The sequence below is a fragment of the Rhinolophus ferrumequinum genome, chromosome 14, assembly GCF_004115265.2.
Source record: "Rhinolophus ferrumequinum isolate MPI-CBG mRhiFer1 chromosome 14, mRhiFer1_v1.p, whole genome shotgun sequence".
Lineage (NCBI taxonomy): Eukaryota > Metazoa > Chordata > Mammalia > Chiroptera > Rhinolophidae > Rhinolophus > Rhinolophus ferrumequinum.
This window is the reverse complement of record NC_046297.1, coordinates 69,967,148-69,980,929: the sequence shown is the minus strand read 5'-3', so window position 1 is coordinate 69,980,929 and position 13,782 is coordinate 69,967,148. Positions and strand designations below refer to the sequence as shown.

Genomic DNA, 13,782 nt, shown 5'->3' with positions numbered 1-13,782 from the left:
TTCCGAGGTACGAGGTCCGTGCCAGTTCCCTTTGGGCGGGAGGGGCTCCTGGGCCTGGGTCCAGAAGCTGGAAGAACAGTTTGCAGAGACATTTGCAAAGACGGGAAAGGCAAACATTTATTCAAACGAGATGGTTAAATTCCAAGCCTCATCTGAGTGTGTGACATTCCGTGTGAGAGGTTTCGTATGTGCTAACCAGTTCCAATCCATGAATGCATTAGGAGTCAGCCCTGCTCACCAGTCCCCTGTGCTGCCATCCGAGCCAGGTGCTGGGGCCAGAGAGACAGGTGGGTGTCCTCCCGCCCTGGTCCATGCCTGCTGGAGGCACAGAGCTCAGAGGGGAGAAGCTGAGACCGCAGGTGGACTGCCGTGGGGAGAATCAGGGTTTTGCTGCTTACTGAGCTGTGTGACCCTCAGCCAAGTTGCTTAACCTGTCTGCGCCGTATCTGTCAAATGGGAATGGTAATGGTGGGGTGGTGGTGAGGATTTAACTAATTATCTAAAAATCTTAGGAGGGGGCCCGGCACACGGGGAGCGCTCAGGAAATACTAGCTAATGTGATCGGTGCAGCCCAGCGGTCGTGAGTAAGAGATGCCACGCGTCACGCTGCTGGCCTTCTTGGTTTCAGAGGGCAGCTGGCATGTGAACTCATCTAGAGTCAAGGCCCAGGAGGAGTCTGTGCAGAGAGCTAGGGAGGGGAGAACTAGGAAATTGCTTGACGGTCCTGGAAGCCAGTGGGACTGCTGCGGTGCTGGCAGGTAGAATGGGGTGGGTGGGGTGGGGAGGGGCCAGTCTCGGGGAGTTTGGGGCTCTATGTCTTCATCTGTGAAGTGGGTCAGCCAGCATCTCACCACTCCCTGTGGGTCCAAGAGCAGACAGCAGGTCAGCAGGAGATGGGCGCTGACCAGGTGAGGTGGGGAGGGGCCGGGAGGGAGATCCTGCACCTTGGGAGCGGGTGGCCCTTTGGTTGGGGTGGCTCTGCCGCCCCCACTACCCCTGTGCCCCGTCTTATCCGTCCAGACCCCTGTTGGAGAGCCCTGGTCCATGGAAAGTCGCTCTGGGGTGACCCTTCCTCTATGGTCCAGGGCTCTGCTGCTCGGTAGCACTGGTGGGTGCCCCGGTGTTCCACAGCGCGTCTCTGAAGGGCAGCGGTTCCCCCTCCATGTGTGACACTCCCAGTGCTTGGCTCTGCTTGTGTACTGCGCTGGGGTCCTGTGCAAGGGGACAGAGGGCAAGGCCACCTCCCCACACCCTCCCTGGTCTCGTCACCGAGTTTGAACACCAGGGTGTGATAGTTATAGTTCTCTCTCTCGCTCTCTGTCTCTCTGTCTCTCTGTCTCTCTCTCTCATACACACACACACTCTATGTATATATATATATATACATGTGCTGTGTGATACGTGTATATATAGTTTGAGATATATACATATATATGATCTATTAGGTTAGATTTTGAAGATTATATGAAATAAAATGATGATGGATCCAGTATCACAGTTGTCCCAACACTTGAACGAACACACACACACACACACACACACACACACACATATGCGGTTGGAAAGCCCACCCTGGGCCTGGCTGGCGCGTGGCGGGAGCTCTGGGAGATGGGAACACACTCTGTGGCAGCAGCTTGCGGTCCTGACCTGATCCAAGCCTAATGGGCCTTGGAGGAGCTGGTCTCTTGGCAGCTTCATCCACTTCATCTCTGTCTGCCGTCTGTGGGGCTGGGGGGGAGCAGCCAAAGAGACGAGAGACGGTGGTGGGTGGAGAGTGGACACATTTACGACTGCATCTCTCTCTCTCTCATCCACCCATCCTCCCATCCACCCGTCCACCCATCCATCCATCCATCCACCCATCCACCCATCCGTCCACCCATCCATCCGTCCACCCATCCGTCCATCCATCCACCCATCCGTCCACCCATCCATCCGTCCACCCATCCGTCCATCCATCCACCCATCCACCCATCCGTCCACCCATCCATCCGTCCACCCATCTGTCCATCCATCCACCCATCCACCCATCCGTCCACCCATCCATCCGTCCACCCATCCGTCCACCCATCCATCCGTCCACCCATCCGTCCATCCATCCATCCGTCCACCCATCCGTCCATCCATCCATCCATCCATCCATCATCTCTCCCCAGCTTCCTGCACAGACTCCCTTCTCCCTGACCCACAGAGCACGAGGGGGCCTGAGCAGTGCTGGGCGTCGGGGGCTCTGGGAGGCTGGAGGGAGGCGCAGAGGTGCAGACCCTGTGAGGCCTGGGTGCAGCTCAGGTGTGGCCCCTTAGAGAGTCTGGTGCTGCTCCACGCCCCCCCGCCCGCCCCAGCCAGCTCCGTGATGCTCGTCTTGTCTGTGTCCTGCAGTGTTTACGTGAACTGTTCTCCGCTCTCATCCCTCAGTGTCACGTAACACTTTGCCTGTGGTTAAATCCGTCAGGTGAAGGGTGATAGGTCCGCCGAGGGCTCGCGTTTTCCGGGCGCTCAGCCTGCAGAGGTGCGGGTCCTGAGGGGCGAGCTCCTCTCCCTCCACCGCTAACACGGATGAGGAGATGAGCAGGCCCCCCCCCCTCGCCCCCGGGTCCTGTGACAGGCTGCCTGCCTTGCCCATTGCCGCACTTACAGGGGAGTATGATAATGACCTGTTGTCTCGTTTCCCTTTCCTCAGCTCCTGTCTTATGCATCCAGGTCTCCCTCATGCCCAGTGCAGGTGGTGACAGTTGCCCCCGTCTTGTCCAGACTGGGCTTTCTGTTTCAGCCGAGAGGGGCCCTGGGAGGACGGCTGCCCACGCGTGTCGGGGGAGGTGGACGGTGGGGGCTTGGAGAACGTGTGGCTGGTCAGCGTGGGAACCGAGATGAAGGCTGAGTCACTGTCACACTTGGGAAGCTAGTGACAGATGCAAGCAACACCGGACCCGAGCGCTGCGTGGCCAAGACACCAACAGATAACACGTCTGAAATGCCAGCTTGACTCATTCGGTGGCGGCCTCGCAGCTTGCTTTCACCTCCTCCCCTGTTTATGCTGTGGCTTCAGGAAGGATAAATAGAGTGTCCCTCTGTGGCGGGGACGCCATCAGTTACGGCACCCCTCCCCCGCATGCTGGCGTCCCTGCGGGATCCCCGCAGGCGTGATGCATGGTGCCCGGCGTGCTTTCCCCTCTGTAGACACGCACACAGAGGACAGAGTGAGCTCAGGCTTGCAGTAAAAACACAAGCGGTGTAGTCATTTCGGTCTCAAAGGCCTACGCAGGGGCAGGCTCCAGGCTCTCGGGCCAACTCGTATTTGATTGGAGGCAGAGCTCATCCGTTCATTCACGCCTGCTTTTCTCCCGTGTTTGTTCATTCTTCCTCTGGCTTGTCCCACACATGTGACTGCATACTGTTCTCTGTCGTGTTTTCTGCGGACCTTGGTGGTTGTCCTTCCTTTAAGGACCTCACAGTCTAACCTGAAAGAGAGATGTGCTTCCAGAACATACGGTGGGCGGGGCAGTTTTGGGGCACACCCAGGTGGGAGGGTGGCCTATCAGGACGAGCTTCCTGGAGGAGCTGCACTGGACATGCAGGCCTGGGGGCTCACCAGGTGGGGAGGTGAAAGGTGGGCCATCCCAGCGAAGGCAGCAGCGTGAGCAAAGCTAGGCCGTGTTCAGAGGAGGAGGGCGCCCTGATGAAGCTGTGTGCAGCGGTTCTGCTGGAGCGGTGCGCTGACCCAGTGCGGGGAGAGGGCGCGGAGTCTGACAGCGGGCTGCCCCTGCAGCAGGGGCGGGTCTGGTGTACAAAGTCTCACAGCATCGCACTCTAAGGACCGAGGTACCTGAGGTCTGGTCGGGGCTCTCCTCTCTGTTCTGTCAGATGGCTCCCTGACACCGAGACAGCCCCAAAGCCACCTGGACGTCCTGCTTCCGCAGCCCCAGTAGGAGGGGCCTGAGCCCTGTGATCCCCGAGTTTCCCGTGAGCTCCACACTCCCCAAGTCCCGGTGACTCTCGGCTGCACGTGCTTCCTTTCCCACTCCCTGTACAGACGCCGGTGATGTCATTCCCCATTTGTTCATTTGTTTGTTTGTTTTGTTTTTTACCACTTGGGGCCCCTTCAGTGATCAGATGGGACCGTGATGTGAAAACTTGACCACCGGCAATGCAGAGACCGCGGGACTGGACGTGGGGCGATGGGGTCCTGAGGGCACTCTCTCTGTGACAGTGGGCAGGCCACTGCCCTCGCTGGGCCTCACATGTCTTGTGTCTGTGCTGAGGGCGGCTGAGGCCGTCACAGGGCCCTGTGAATTGCTACGCTTCGAAGTAGGTGTTATTACCTGGTTAAAGAAAGAAGCTGCTGGTGCTGAACCCACTGACGTCTTCCTGGGACTCCACTTGAGCTGGGTGGAGGCCACTGTGCAAACGACATGCTCCTGAGACATCTGAATGGTGCAGGACCTTAAAATGAGATGGTGTGGTATCCCAGGCTGGAGACTGGCAGGGCGCATAGGGACGTCTACCCCAGGCTCGCTCCCCTCAGTTTCTGGGGAGCACCCGGGGCCTGTGGGGGCTCTTCCCAGCGCAGGGAGCCAGTGCCTTTAGAGGCAGGTCCGTCCCTTACCTCCGATGGGAGTTACTTCTGTCACAGCATTAAAACCTCCCCTGCCTCAGTGAGTGGGACGTGGTGACAGCACTGAATTAGGCTTCTGTGTCCCCCGGGACCAGAGTCGGGGACCTGACTCGACATCCAGCCCCCTCTTCACCCAATGTGCCTCCCCCGGCCCTGCGTCCTGACACTGGGCCCTGGAAACTGCCCAGCTCGTTCCCTGACAACACAGGGCCTTTGTCTGCCGGCTCAGCCCAGGCTCTCGTGCTTTTTCCCCAACACTCCGAGGTGGACATCTTCAGGTGTTTAAGCTCTTCTTTGCAACGTGTATCTATCGCTTCTCCTATATAATTTACTGTTAGTATTAGTTATTCCAATATGGGCATTACCCGTTGTTTATTGAGCACCCATAATGGTGCTGAAAAATATATACATTAGTGGCCATCAGGAAAAAAAAACTCACAGCAAAGTAGCTGCTACTACTTACTGTAAGGTTACAGAAGGGGAGGCTGGGAGGCCTGCAGCTTGTTTAACGTGAGCCAGCTAGTCCCTAAAATGGGCAGGACGTGACCGAGGTCTGGCAGGGTCAAAGCCACTGCCCCTCCCGCCCTCCCGTGATTCCGTGCCGTCTCTCGAGAGGTCAGCTCACAGCGTGGGTCTGTGCGCACTGAGGCGGCTATTTGTGTGTGTGCGTTTCAGTGTGTGGAAGGAAGATGAATTGCCACCAGTCTCGTCGCAGGCTTTACTTCGGAGTTTGGAGTTGTACCACCAGCTTCCAGCTTCTGGGGAAAGGAAAGGCTCCCGGCTGAGAGCCACAGGGGCACTGGCTTCCTGGTCTCTGCCCGAGTTCACGAGTCCATTATCCATTTATTTTTTTATTTTTTAACAGTTTTTATTAGTTTCAGGTGTCCAAAACAATGTAATAGCTAGACATTTATCACTTATATCCCTCACACAGGGACAACCCCCTGCCCCACATCCACTACCCCTCTGACATCGCACAGAGCCATTACATTTCCACTGTCTCTATTCCTAATGCTGTACCCTGCATCTCGTAACTATATATATATATATATATAAATTTGTAGTTGACATTCATTATTGTTCAGCTTCAGCTTCAGGTGTGCAGTGCAGTGATCAGGCATCTACATCATCCGTGAAATGGTCTCCCTAATGAGACAAGTGTCCATCGGATACCCTACAAAATCTTTACAACATATTGATTACATTCCCCAGATTGACTTTCGTATCCCCATGGCCATCTTGTGGTTACTGACTGTTTTCTAATCCCCTCACCTTCCCCCTTATCCCCAACCCCCCCGCCCATCTAGCAACCCTCAGTTTTCCCTCTATGTCTCCGAGACTGTTTCTGATTAGTTCATTCATTTATTCTTTTCTTTAGATTCCACATATAAGTGAGATCATATGGTACTTGTCTTTCCCTGTCAGACTTATTTCGCTTAACATAATGTTCTCTAGATCCATCCGTATTGTTGCAAATGGTAAGACTTCATTCTCCTTTATGGCTGCGTAATACTCCATTGTATAAATGTACCACAGTTTCTAAGGCAATATACAGATTCAGTGCAATTCCTAGCAATCTACCAAGGACATTTTTCACAGAAATAGAACATGTAATCCTAAAATTTATATGGGACCATAAAAGACCCCGTATAGCCTCGGCAATTTTGAGAAATAAGAATAAAGTGGGAGGTACAACGATACCTGACATCAAATTATACCACAAGGCTACAGTAATCAAAACAGCCCGGTACTGGCATAAAAACAGACACATAGATCAATGGAACAGAATAGAGAGTCCAGAAATAAATCCATGCCCATATGGTCATTTAATCTATGACAATGGAAGCAAGAATGTACGATGGGGTAAAGACAGTCTATTCAATAAATGGTGCGGGGAAACCTGGACAGACACATGTAAAAAAATGAAGCTGGACCACCTCCTTACATCATATACAAAAATAAATTCAAAATGGCTTAAAGACTTAAATGTAAGATCTGAAACCATAAAACTCCTAGAAGAAAATATAGGAAGAAACTTTACAGATATTACCGGTTATCCTTTTATGAGGTTGTGAAGCTTTATGTGCCTTCACATCTGCGTTTTAAGATGCTGCCTAAGAGGGGCACAGAACCCCAAAGAAAAAAGGATTGTGGGGGCACTTCTATGTGCATTGTCTTCAGCTATAAAAAAACAAACCCACAGATACAGCCAGTGTTGAATTCTACACCAAAGGAGAGAAAGTGCTTTTAAATGTCAGGGGGCCCAGTGTCTGGGCCTGCATTTGCTATGATGGATGAGAGTCAGAGACCTGAGTTCTGCCTTCCCTCTGCCCCCGACAGCTGGAGACCCTGGGGCAAGTCACAGCCTGCCCGCAGCTGGTCATCGCTTCTCTCTTGCCATGTCCACAAAATTGGTTTTAGGTTTTCTTCCTTATTGTAACAGCGTGTACCTATGACACGTTTATCATGTGCCAGGCTCCAAAGCAATTTCCTGTGGGGGAAACTGAGGCACGGAGGGGCTAAGGTCTTGCCTAAAGCTGTTCAGCTACCAAAGGGCTGGCCAGTGTCCGGCAGGCTGCCCTTGTGGTCATAGCCTTCACCGCTGGGCATTTTGGTCTTCCCTGAGCATCCTTATATCACGGCACTTGTCCCCAGGGACCCCCGTTGTGACCTGACTGTGTCCTTTCTGATCTGTGTCCTGGTGGCCCGAGGGATGTGGCTAGGTTGTCTGTGTGCTCTTGGCACTTGGAGCCATTCCGTGGGCCTGATCCCAGTGTGCTGAAACAGGGAACTCCTCCGTGAGACGCCCCACATTTGATCCTCAGCGACTGCCCTGAAGGGACAGTGTCGGCCCATATTCCGGATGTGAACACTGAGGCTCAGAGATGCCACGTGGCTTGTCCACGGCTCCACGCAGAGGTGAGCCCCAGGGTGGAAATTCTGATGCAGATGAGATGCTCTCACCGCACGACAGAAGCTGGCCTCTGAGGCGATCCTCCCGCCTCAAAGAAGAAACGCTAGTTTTCATCCCTAATGAGATCATTTTCCATGAATACAGAGCAGATTCTCCTGCAGTGCTCAGGCAGAAAACTGCAGTTATCTCCCTCATTACACTGGCTTTCTGGATGGGGTGTGGCCTGGGGGTGGGGTGCAGGCAGACAGCGACTGCTGAATGAAGCTAAGGCCATCCTCTAAGGACGTTTGCTGCTTCTCTCAGACCCCAGGGAACATGGTGCATTCTGACAGGTGTTCTGGGATCAGGTATGAACTTGCTGGGTTAGGCTCCGGCAGCCCTTCTCTGTCCTCCCTGTTCTTCTCTGTAGCTTGAGACGGTCCTTTCCAGAGCCTTCCCACTCACCATGTTGGGATTCTTTGATTTTCACTCTCTGGAGCACATTAGCTCTGCATGCCTTTTTCGTAAGTAAATGCTGACGCGTGTTAAGATCGACACGCTTTGATTTCCCTTGTAATCTTTCTGAGGCCACACACGTTGAAGATTGATGTTTTCAAGGAAAAGTTTCATTTGAAAGGAAAACATGTTTGTAAAAGGATTGGATTGCAAGCAGTAGCTAACGAAGATACTGGCATCGTGGTATTTCTCCAAAATCATCTTAACGTTTTTAACGCATTTGCTCAGAGGCAACTCAGAATGCTCTGAAACATTTTAGAAGATGTTAGTAACTCATTGCACATTTTAGAACTATGGCAGTGAACAGTACAGACAGATATGCGATGTTACTTGACATGGAGCCCAGGCCTCCAGAACCCCAGGTCCTCCAAAATGAAGGGTGGGGGGCCTGGTGCTTTGGGACTGGAACCCATGAGGGGCCTCTTGAATTCCTGCCAACTGGGTCGAAGGCGGAAATAAAACTAATCAGGGCGATTGCTAGTTTGCCAGGACATGTCTGAAGTTGTTTGTGTACGTGCTCACCTTCAATCCTTGGGGCCCCCTTAGTGCACCGACGTTCTCCCCATTCCCATGGAGAGATGGAATCCTGGAGAGATCACGTCGTAAGAACTAAGGGAAGTGGACTCAGGCTCAGCTGGGACGGGAGGAGGATGAAACCTGGTGCCTGGAGGTAGGGAGGACGATCCAGGGAAGAAGGTGGTGACGAGGACAACCAGGGTGGTGGCTTAGGAGATGGGGCAGAGGTGCTGGGTTTGAGGAGCTAACGATGGTGAGAATCAATACCTACTTGTCTTTGGGGGTGTCTCAGTCTGTTGGAGCTGCTATAACAGACCACCACACACTGGGTGGCTTGTGCACCAGGCTTTTTTTATTCACACTTCAGGAGGCAGGAAGGCTGCGATCAGGGTGCCAGCCTGCTCGGGTGAGCGTTGTTTTCTGGGGCGCAGACTTCTCGTGTCTGCACGGGGCAGAAGGGTCTAGGGAGCACTACGGGCTCTCTTTTATCAGGGCACTAATCCCACTCGTGAGGGCTCCACCCTCCTGGCTTAATAATTTCCCAAAGGCCCCCCACCTCAGATAACTTTACTTTGGCGGTTAAGGTTTTAACATATGGAGTTTGGGGGACATATTCAGACCATAGCAGTGGTGAAGGGAAGGGAGGAATAAAAGCTGATGCCAGCTGGCACCCGGACACATGGGTCGATGGTGGCATGTGCTGCAGCTCTGATGTCACTGTGGATGTCCCCAGGGTAAGGAGTGGAGAGTCATCTATGCCCTAGGGCTTAGAGGTACAGGCCACGGGTCCGGCAGGGACAGCAGGATTCTCTCCCCCCTCCAGCATGTTGCCGCCCAGTTTTGAGTGTCTGAATACATCATTCTGGATAGTAGTGACCTAAAGCTGGAGAACGACATGCACGCAGAAGGAAAGAGCTCCATGAACTCTGAGGATGAAAAGGAAAAGGAAATTCAAAATGAAGCCTTCAGACAACCAACTAAACCCATTAACAGTTAGTTTTGGTGACTTTGGGTGTCACGGGAGGCCTGGGACTGACATCTGTCATCAACCTTCTCTGTTACCTGCTGGAGGTAAATAATTATTGAGTCGGATTTGCAGAGGAGGCAACTTAGGCTTGGGGAGTTTTATAACTCGCAGTAAATTGTCAGACAGGTGTCTAGCTCCTGCCAGCTTATCCTCAAACCTGATCTCACACACACACACACACGCACACACACGCGCACACGCACACGCACACACATGCACGCACACGCACACACACACGCACACGCACACACACACACGCACACGCACACACGCACGCACACACGCACACGCATGCACGCGCACACACACGCACGCACACACGCACGCACACGCACACACACACACGCACACACACACACGCACACGCACACACGCACTGCCGTGGAGGCCCCGTTCCAGATGGCACTCAGATTGCTGCCTCCACACAGCAGTTTAGAAATCCAGAGCACGTTGTGTAGCTCTGTAAGAAAAGGGCTTCGATTCCTGAAAAAGAAGCCCCCGCTGTTTCTTGTTCTCCTTGGGCCACACGAACGGGAGGCCGATGGACTTCTCTGATCTCTGGTCTGGGTATTAGCTACGTGGGTGGTTTTCCCACCAGAGGTGGCGTCACAAGCGGGTACCTCAGGGGTTCCCACATCAGCGTGAGTACTCCTAGATACCACACGGAGTGTCACTAGGAGGTGTGGGTGTCGGACCCCGGAATCTCTTTGTTTATGTGCCGGGCCAGGGGCTTGGCCCCAGACGCTGACGAAAGCTGGATTGCCCAGGGAGTGGTCCCCCCATGCCATGGGTGGAGAGAGTAGTTTAACATCCTGGCCGTGCTGTCCCCTACACCTCAGCCTGCTCTTGTCACAGCTTGTTCTCAGAGCCTGGTGCCAGAATTCAGGGCTGGACGCGTTCCATAAGGCCTCACCTGGCCAGCCTGTCTGTGCACGTCTCCAATGACAAAGCACACGACCCGGTCCCAGCAAACCCACACCGCTATTCAGACTCCTTAGTAGTTCAGCTTGTGTTTTGTGTTGGATCTGCCCCCTCCCACTTTCACACTCTGGCTGCAGCTGTGCTTTGTGCCATTCCCTTTTATTCATCCATTGCACACGTGTCTGTGAACCTCTGCCATGCACCAGCCATGTATCAGCTGTGGAGTGCTCAGAAACCCATAAATACACCCAGCCCCTGTTTTCAAGGGCCTTACGCATCTCCTAGTCATCTCCTCCCTCGGGGAAGAATACGTAATATGCATACCTTTTCCAGATAATTGCTCTTCATTACTTTAAGACCCACTTGACAATGAGAACATTTTCGTAGTTTATAAAAATCTCTTTCATTAGTCAGTATTGCAGAGCATTGTCTTAGGTAGGTTTTCTCTTGACATACAGATGTGGAAATGTAGCCTCAGTGAGGCAAAGTAACTTATTAGGTAACTTACTACTTGGTTCCAGTCGGATCTGTGTTGGGGTCTGTGACGTCTTAAGCTAGTTCTCTCCTCGGCTCGCTGAATCTTAGAATCCGTTCCTTTTCAATCAAAGATAAACATGGCCCGTCTGGCAATTATAGGATCTTAGAACATTGTGGCTGAAAGGGAATTTGAGTGTCACTTAAACACAAGGCAGGGTTCCGGATCCCAGAAAAGTGGGACCCCATCCTTTGCCTGGACCACCCCAGTGATGGGAAGTTCATTGCTTCATGAGATGAACCCATCTCTAGACAGCAGCTGTGCTGGTGAGAAAGCTCCCAGAACAGGGAAGGCTGTTGGTATGGAGAGGGTCTTGGGGTTCTCAATAAAGATTTTTTTGAATGAATGAAAGCCAGAGAGGCTGTAATTTCCCTGTGTGTTATTCCATTCTTTCTCCTGGTTCTGCCTGTGTAATAAAACTAAAAATAGCCAGCATTTATTGGGGTTCATTATATGCCTGCGTCTCCTCTAAATGTGCTAACATTTTTCATTCTCACAACAACCCAAGAAAAAGGAATTATGGTTTCCATTTTACAGAGAAGGCTGATGTGTCTCAGGGAGGTTAGTGACGAGTCGTGGTCACCCAACGTGAGTGGGACAAGCTGTGTGCTTCTAGATCTTGTGTGTGGAGTGCTGTAGAGACAGAGGTTTTCCCTCCTATCCCCCAGGAAAGCAACATCAATGTGTGTTTGAAACTGATATTTTCAATGCTCACGCATCTTCCTCACTGACTCCCTGGCTGTTGGTTATAATGAATCCCGTGGTGTTTAAGAGGTAAGGGTGTCTGCATCTCCAAGTTTCAGGACTCTGTCCTATTGGCCCTGAACAATAGGAGGGTAGAGTGTATCTTGCCAGGAGAAAACGATATTCTCCATGCGTTAAATCATTTTTCTTCTAAATATTAACTCCTCAGAAAAGCACTGTCCCAGCCAGTCTGCCAGAAAGGGCCAGAGCTGCAAACCAACATTTCTGGACACCTGGGTCAGCGTTCTTCTCCCTGTGCCCCCCTTCTGTGGCTTCTGTGCCCCCCTGGATGAATCGGGGTTCATACCAGCCACCTCTGCAAGATTTTGAGGAGCACGTGGAATGATGTGTGGAAATCCCCGGGCAGAGCTGCGCATACAGTAGGCTGGGACATCAGGGCAGGTGCTCTCGCTCTCCCTCTGTCCCTCTTTCTATGACCTTTCCCCAGGGTCAGAGGTCACGGAGGGTCTGGGGACGACTGAGCCTGATGGCCCCAAGCACAGAGTCAGGAGGCTTTGTAGGCTCTGCAGTTTGTTGAGAACTGAGACCAAGTACGGTGCTGAGAAAGTGGGGAACATGCAGTCTTTGCTCTTGAATACGGTAACAAAGCAAAGCACAGAGTGGCTTTATGTTCTGGCCCCTCCCTCTGGCTTTTACTGGAAAAGGCTGGAAATTGAAATTTAGTGGGAGGTCCGACTGACTGGCTCCCGTGTGCGGGGCAGGGCCAGGGCGCGCCTCGGTGGCTGGCCCATGAGGGAAAGTGGGTTTTCAGCACATTTTGTGAGCAAGGCTCCACAGCTTGAAATTCCCTGTTGCAGGATTTATGGAGATTGGGTCCTCGGGTCTCCTGCCTTTTGATTTGGTATGCGGACTTCTGCATCTTCCGGAAGGTTTTCCTGGATGGCATCCATGCCAGGGCTGAGATGCAGTGAAGGCCCAGTTAATCCCTTGTGCCTTCTTCTTGGAAGCTGGCCCAGCGTGACCCCATTAGCTGCAGAGAGGTTGGGCTCTGAACCACAGTGACGGTGGTCTGGCCCCTGAGTTGTCTTGGTGGCAGAAAGAAGAGGGACTTTGAAAGGACACGTAGGTCCCAATGACTGCTTGACAGCCGGGAGAGGCCAAATCAGTCTCCTCTTACCTTCCTTCCTCCTTCTTGCTCATTCCCCCTTGTCCCCAAGGCCATGCCAGCTATATCACCTGTTGAGAACCTCCTGGTTCCGTAGGAACCTGCTTCATTACCTGCTGTCCCGTTCCCATGGGAATCTTCCTAGGGAGCTTGTCTCGTCCCCATTACATATGGCGGTAAACTGAAGCTTGGAGATAGTGAGGAAACTTACCAAAGTACATTCCACTAGAACATTCTAGAGCCAGAAAGTGGCTCCAGGTGGGAGCGTTTCTGATCTTTTTCCTTACCTGCAATATGAGGCAAGAACCTTTATCACAAAAAAATTTCTTGGACAAAAGCGTGCAACTTATACAAAATACTTGATGCAGCACCAAGAATATAGTAGGCGCTTAATAAAAGTTAGTTTCTTTCCCTTCCTCCAAACCCCTGGTATCTAGATGATTTCATATCCTCGGAAAATCCAGTCTTGAATCTCCCTTTTGCTTTGTTTCTCGTCTTAGACTTTGACTACTTTCATTTAGTTCCCTCCCAGCTTCCCCACCCAGCCCTGTTGTTAGTGGCCCAGGGTCTCCTGGCTTGGAAAGTTAGCACCTGCTGAGTGGGGTTCCTGTCGGCTTGCTCATGGTACCTGGTCCCTCTGCTTCCCACGTTCAGTACAAAACCCTCGTTTCCTTGCCCCTCCAGGCGCCTTAGCTCTCTAGAGACTGTATTTATAGTAACAATGATAAAAAGTGTTTTCAATTGTTATTAATCATTATTAATGGTGTGTACCATTTTTTGAGAATTTACCGTCTGTCTGGAACTGTGCCAAGTGCTCTGTGTGACAAATTCATTTCCTCTTCCCATCGTCTATCAGAGTCATATGCGATTCCCAGTCTTCCTGTTACGGATG

General features: G+C 52.3%; 1 protein-coding gene across 1 annotated transcript in view; it reads left to right on the top strand.

The window, feature by feature from the left end:
- The window catches only part of FAM135B (family with sequence similarity 135 member B), a 185,756-nt gene that overhangs the window by 58,925 nt on the left and 113,049 nt on the right, over window positions 1-13,782 (top strand). The gene's annotated exons all lie outside the window — the stretch shown is intronic.